This window comes from Colossoma macropomum, unplaced genomic scaffold (assembly GCF_904425465.1).
Source record: "Colossoma macropomum unplaced genomic scaffold, Colossoma_macropomum, whole genome shotgun sequence".
Lineage (NCBI taxonomy): Eukaryota > Metazoa > Chordata > Actinopteri > Characiformes > Serrasalmidae > Colossoma > Colossoma macropomum.
In genome coordinates, this window is record NW_023494792.1 from 41,433,774 (window position 1) to 41,440,508 (window position 6,735).

Here is a 6,735-nt window from a genome sequence, read left to right on the forward strand (position 1 = left end):
GACGAAGACAAACGGAAAGTCCCGAAATAGTCAACGACGACATGCGGAAATAGCAGCCCATATTGAGGTTCTTAAAATAAATTATGCTTTTTTAGGCATTTAGTGCCGTGTGCGGAACGTCTCATTAATTTGAATAATATAAGCATAGGCAAACAAAACACGGAGACGACAAATAAACGGTTATTGCCGAAGTGAACCGGAAAATTCCGAAGTAAGCAGCTTTGACGTACGGGAAAAGCATCCCATGTTACATTCTTAAAACAAAGTATCATTTGGGGGTTTTTTTGTTATCGTGGCATGCGGTTTGCCTAACTAACGAATCATTTATTTTATTAATGTAAATGTGATTAAATCACAAAGGATGATATCAAACGATTATTGCCGGCGTTAAACGGGAAAACCCGAAGCCGAAGGAAAACGCCGAAGTAAGACGGAAAATGCCGAAGTGAACAACAGCTACGTGCGGTACACGCAGTCCATGCCTTCTGAGCAGAAACGAGTAGGCATTAAAAAACTAATTTTTATTACGTTGGATCCCTCCTTCTTAATTTATGACCCTGATTATAAACTAACTGTTACTTGTATTATTAAAATAAATAATGTCCTTTGTTGGGTAACAAAGGAATTATTTATTTCAGTATCGTAGGCAAGTGAACATCTAATCTGTCTAGACCTTGAAGTGGCTGCTGTGACTTGTATTACTTCACAGACAACTAATTACGTCAAATAAAATTATTATATTGACGTAAAGCCAGTCCTTATTACAGGGTTTTATTATTTAAGGATGAAATTCTGATCAGTACAGAAAAAAATTAAACATGTACTGTCCTCATAACGTGAGGCAATATGATTTAGCTCAACAACAGCACAGACTTACAACAAACCTCCATTGAATTACATTATATTATGCAAACAGAGCGTGCTGGACGTGATGTACGTGCTGAGGAGCGCCGCCCCCTCCATCTGCACTCTGAGCCAAAATCACACATCAAGACGTATTAAAGCAGAATTAAGACGTGTGTACCGCAGCATCACTTTCATCACCATTTCAATGTAAAATTTAGAAAAAAAGCAAAACATACTAAAAATGAAAAACATATAAATAAATAAATAAAATAAAAACAAAAAACATTAAACGAATACAAATTAAATAAAAATGTTTACAAATAGTAAATTATATTACACATTAGGCAAAAAAGATGATATATTAATCACCAGAAAGAAAAAAGAAAAACTGGATAAAAGCAAATAAGATGTACACACTTTTTTGTCGTTGAGTTGTGCCGCCATCTAGCGGAGAAAAAGCGAATCACATCGTTGGCGAGTTCTGGGTTTTGGCAAAATCGTAAAACACAAACAAGAATAAGACAAAATCAACATAATTTTTACGGTAAATTTTGAAAAATAAAGTAATCAAATTGTTATACTTAATTAAAAAAAATATAACTGGAAAAGAAAGAAAGTGAAAGAAATTAAAGAAAACACTCCCACGTTATTATTATTATTATTATTAGTAGTAGTAGTAGTAGTAGTAGTATTTATTTATTTATTTATTTATTGTGGTTTTAGAGTTGTATGGCTCCTCGAAGCGCTTAGATTTCCTGAACTAAACTGCCTCCTTTATTCTTTATTCCTTCCCCAGCTGATATAAACTGTGACACTGTGTTCATGACTGCTGTCACTGGACCACAAAGTGAATATAAAACGATTCATTCCCTTCAGCTGTTCTCCCAGATGTTGTTGTAGTTGTTGTTATTTGTTTTGTGCAATTATATTTAATCTCACACATCTGCATGAACAATCCTACTGGCTAACTGAATACTGAATATACAATGCTGTGAAAAAGTATTTGCCCCCATTCGATTTCTTTTATTTTTGCTAATTTGTCACATTTGTATGTTTCAGATCTTCCAAATAATTTTAATATATGATAAAGAAAACACAAGTAAACACAAAATGCAGCTTTTAAATGATCATTTCATTTAATTTCATTTCAAGATTTACTTAAAACCTGTATCACCCATGTGAAAAATTAATAGCCCCCTAAGCCTAATAACTGGTTGTGACACACTTGGCAGTAACAACTGCAATCAAACATTTGCAATAACTTGTGATGAGTCTTTTACATCGCTTTGGAGGAATTTTGGCCCACACTTCTTTGCAGAATTGTTTTAATTTGGAGGGTTTTCAAGCATGAATTGCCCATTTAAGGTCTTGCCAAAGCATCTCAATGGGATTCAAGTCAGGACTTTGACTTGGCCACTCCAGAACCTTAGTTTTGTTTCTTTTGAGCTATTCAGAGTTGGACTTGCTTGTGTGTTTTGGATCATTGTTCTGCTGCATAACCCAACTTCACTTGAACTTTAGGTTGATGACGGGCGGTCATTCATCCTTTAGGATTTTCTGATAGAGAGCAGAATTCATGGTTCCATCAGTTATGACAAGTTGTCCAGGTCCTGCACAAGCAAAGCAGCCCCAGAATGTCACACTACCACCACCATGTTTGACTGTTGGTATGATGTTTCTATGGTGGAATGAGGTGTTAGCTTTATGCCAGATGTAATGGGACCCATGTCTTCCAAAAGGTTCCATCTCATCATTCCACAGGATATTATCCCAAAAGTCTTGAGGGTCATCTAGATGTTTTTTGGCAAATTAGAGACGAGCCTTTGTATTCTTTTTGGTCAGTGCGCCTTGCAGCTGTCTCATGGATGTCATTTTTGCCCAGTGTCTTTCTTACTGTGGAATCATGTATGGACCTTAACTGAGGCAAGTAAGGCCTGCAGTTCTTTAGATTTTGTCTGAGTTCTTTTGTGACCTCCTAGATGAGTTATCAATGTGCTCTTAGTGAAATTTTGGCAGCCTGGCCCTCTAAAGGTTCACAACTGTTCCAAGTTTTCTCCGTTTGTGAATAACGACTCTCATTGTGGTTCACTGGAGACTCAGAGCCTTAGCAATGGCTCTGTAACTCTTTCCAGACTGGTAGATTTCAATGACTTTGTATCACATCTGTATTTTAATCTCTTTAGAACGAGGCATCATGTGCTGCTTTATGAGACCTTCTACTCTGCTTCATATTCCTAGACAGGCTCTGTTTAAGTGATGTTTAGATTTAACAGGTCTAGCAGCTGGTAAAATTGAACCCAATAGTCAATTGAATTTGGTTAACTGGTTGATTTAGTAGCTAAGGGGGCAGTTATTTTTCCGCATAGGGCCAGGTAGGGCTGAACAGCATTTTTCCTTTAATAAATGAAATCATCATTTAAAAACAGCATTTTATGTATACTTGGGTTTTCTTTGTCTAATATTAAAAGTAGTTTGATGATCTGAAACATTCAAATTTGACAAATATGCAAAAATGAAAGAAATCAGTAAAGGGGCAAATACTTTTTTGCAGCACTGTACTATACAGTGGTGCTAGAAAGTTGGTGAGTTTCTACATCAGTGCGACCTAAAATGTGGTCAGATGTTTTTGATTCTTTTGAGATCGAAGTGATCCAATATTAAATGTCTTTGCTGGCAAAAGTATGTGAACCTCTGCTCTCAATTAACTATTTCAACTAAACAGTTCCTGTAACTGTTGATCAGTCTTGCACATTGGAGGAATCTCAGCCCATTCCTCCTTACAAAACTGCTTCAACTCACTGATGTTGGTGGGCTTTCTTGGGTAAATTCCACACTTCAGGCCCTGCCACAACATTTCTACTGTATTAAAGTGTGAACTTTGACTCGGTCATTCCAAAACACAAAATTCCTTCTGCTTTAACCATTCTTTGCAAGACTAACTGGTGTTTTCATGGTCATCATCTTGTTGCAAGACCCAAATTTTCTTGAGCTTCAGTTCACAGATTAATGCCCTAACATTCTTCTGTTGAATTTCCAGATACAATCCAGAATTCATGGCACCATCAAGCTGTCCTGGTTCAGTGGCAGCAAAACAGCCCCAAACCATGACACTGCCCCCACTGTGTTTCACAGTTGGAATAAGGTTTTTATACTGGAATGCAGTGTTTGGTTTTCAACAAGCATAATGTTTCTCATTTGATCCATAAAGTTCTGTTTTTGCTTCATCATTGTTTTTAACATTAACAAAATTGCTAATCTAAACCTATTTTAGTAGTTTTCTGGCTCATCCAGATGGTTTTAAAACAGGCAGCAATACACACTTTTCTTGTTCAGTGTTTGCCTGATGCTGGACTCACGAACACTGACATTAGTCAGTGCAAGAGAGGCCTTCAGATCCTTGGATGTTTGTATCTCCTGGAATATCATGCACCTTACTCTTGGAGTGAATTTTGTTGAATGACGACTTCTGAGAAGGGTTACAATGGTGTTGAATTTCCTCTGTTTGTCCACTATCTTCCTGACAGTAGATTGTTTTCCAACTTTTTCCAAGCTGCTGAGCATCAAGTCTTTTTCTGAGATTCTTGGAAATCTCCTTTGACCAAGGCATGGCTTGTGCTCACAAATGTGTGATGAAGCCCAGACTTTGATAATGAGTTTTATATATAGACTATTGTACCAAATTAGTTCAAACTGCATTCCCACATTAAACATTTTTGAAAAATACTTAAGTAGATATTTACAGAGATTATGTTAGAATCTACTTACACCAAATGCATTAATGGAGATAGTAATAAGCTAAATATGTACAAAATCATCATTTATAGATCACTTTCTACTGGAAGGTGACCATCCCAAACCCTAACCCCTAAAATTCAACTTGTAAAATTAATAGTTACATTTTTTTTCCAATTCTGTTTTTTAAAAGATCTTTTGGATTCTTTAAATGAAATTAAAATATTTAGATTTATCATGAGTTTATTGTATAAATTAAAAAACTCTGATTAAAAAATGCTGTCCCATGTTTTCATTTCACTATTGAAACAAAGAGTTTTACTCCACATGCAGAGCCTTATTTTAGCCACATTCTTGACTTTTGGGTCAGGAAGTGAGACTGTATCCCTGTCCGTCATGGCCACATGCTGAGCAATTCAGGTTGATGCTTTATATATGGACCATTCTAATGAATGGTGAGCAATTAGATCAAAGTGTTTTGAGATAATTGTGTCCAAAAGTCTAAAAAATGTTTGTTTTCATAAATATATTATGATTTTATGATTGTACAACTGTTGAAAGCTGTGTTTGCTGTTAATATACTGGCTAGCATTTTTCAGTTATGCTATCAAAACAGTCACTACCGAAACATTTGGTAAACTTTTGGTAGTGTTCCGATTGTTTTGGCAGTGACAAAATGGAATGTTGAATCAATTGTTTCAATAAAATAGACATAATTAGAGTATCAGATCTTTCAAAGCAAAAGGATTTTAGTATAAAGACAAAGTCATTTGAGAGTGCAAAATGTGTTTTGAACTCTGACTTTGAACCAATTCAGTAGAATGGTGTATGTAGTGCAGGGTCAGCCACACTCACACTTTGTAATTGTCATTTGATTGATTGAACCTCCTGATCCAAATTATCCCCTGTACTTATGGCTATATCTAGTATGGGCACTGAATGGCTGGGGCCACCAAAGGTTTTCTCCACCCAACCAACCAACCAACCAACCAACCAGCCAGCCAAGCAACCAACCAACATAACAAACAAACAAGCAAAAGTCTTTAACCAAACAGCTAACTTTAGTCCAGTTTAGGGCTCCATAGCTGCACTGCCCCAGCATGCTAGATGGTCTTAATCTAGCCTTATCTATAATGAACTGAAAGAAATTAAATAAATTTAATATTGGATCACTTCATTCAAAAATGAATGAATAAATATACAATTGTTTGTGTTCTTGTTTTACCGTGTTCTCTTTATCTATTGTTATGACTTAGATAAAGGCCTCAATACTTTTTAGGTCAGATTTTTAATAGAAACTCAGAGAATTGTAATAGGTTCACAAAAGTAGCCCCACTGTGTGTGTGTGTGTATATATATATATATATATATATACAGTGGTGTGAAAAAGTGTTTGCCCCCTTCCTGATTTCTTATTCTTTTGTCACACTTAAATGTTTCAGATCACAAAACAAATTTAAATATTAGACAAAGATAACACAAGTAAACACAAAATGCAGTTTATAAATGAAGGTCTTTATTATTAAGGGAAAAAGAAATCCAAACCTACAGGGCCCTGTGTGAAAAAGTGATTGCCCCCTCCATTAAAACATAAATTAACTGTGGTTTATCACATCTTTGGAAAGCTGAGTTCAATTTCACCCAGACCTGATTACTGCCACACCTGTTCTCAATCAAGAAATCACTTAAACAGGACCTGCCTGACAAACCTGCCTCAAAATCTAGACATCATGCTGCGATCCAAAGAAATTCAGGAACAAATGAGAAACAAAGTAAATGAGATCTATCAGCCTGGAAAAGGTTAGAAAGCCATTTCTAAAGCTTTGGTACTCCAGCGACACACAGTGAGAGCCATTATCCACAAATGGCGAAAACATGGAAAACAGGGAGAATACTCTGTGGACTAACGAGACAAAACTTGAACTTTTTACAAGGTGTGTGTCCCACTACATCTGGCGTCCCACTACATCTGGCGTAGTAACACAGCATTTCAGAAAAGGAACATCATACCAACAGTAAAATATGGTGGTGGTAGTGTGATGGTCTGGGGCTGTTTTGCTGCTTCAGGACCTGGAAGACTTGCTGTGGTAAATGGAACCATGAATTCTGCTGTCTGCCAAAGAATCCTCAAGGAGAATGTCCGGCCAACTGTTCGTG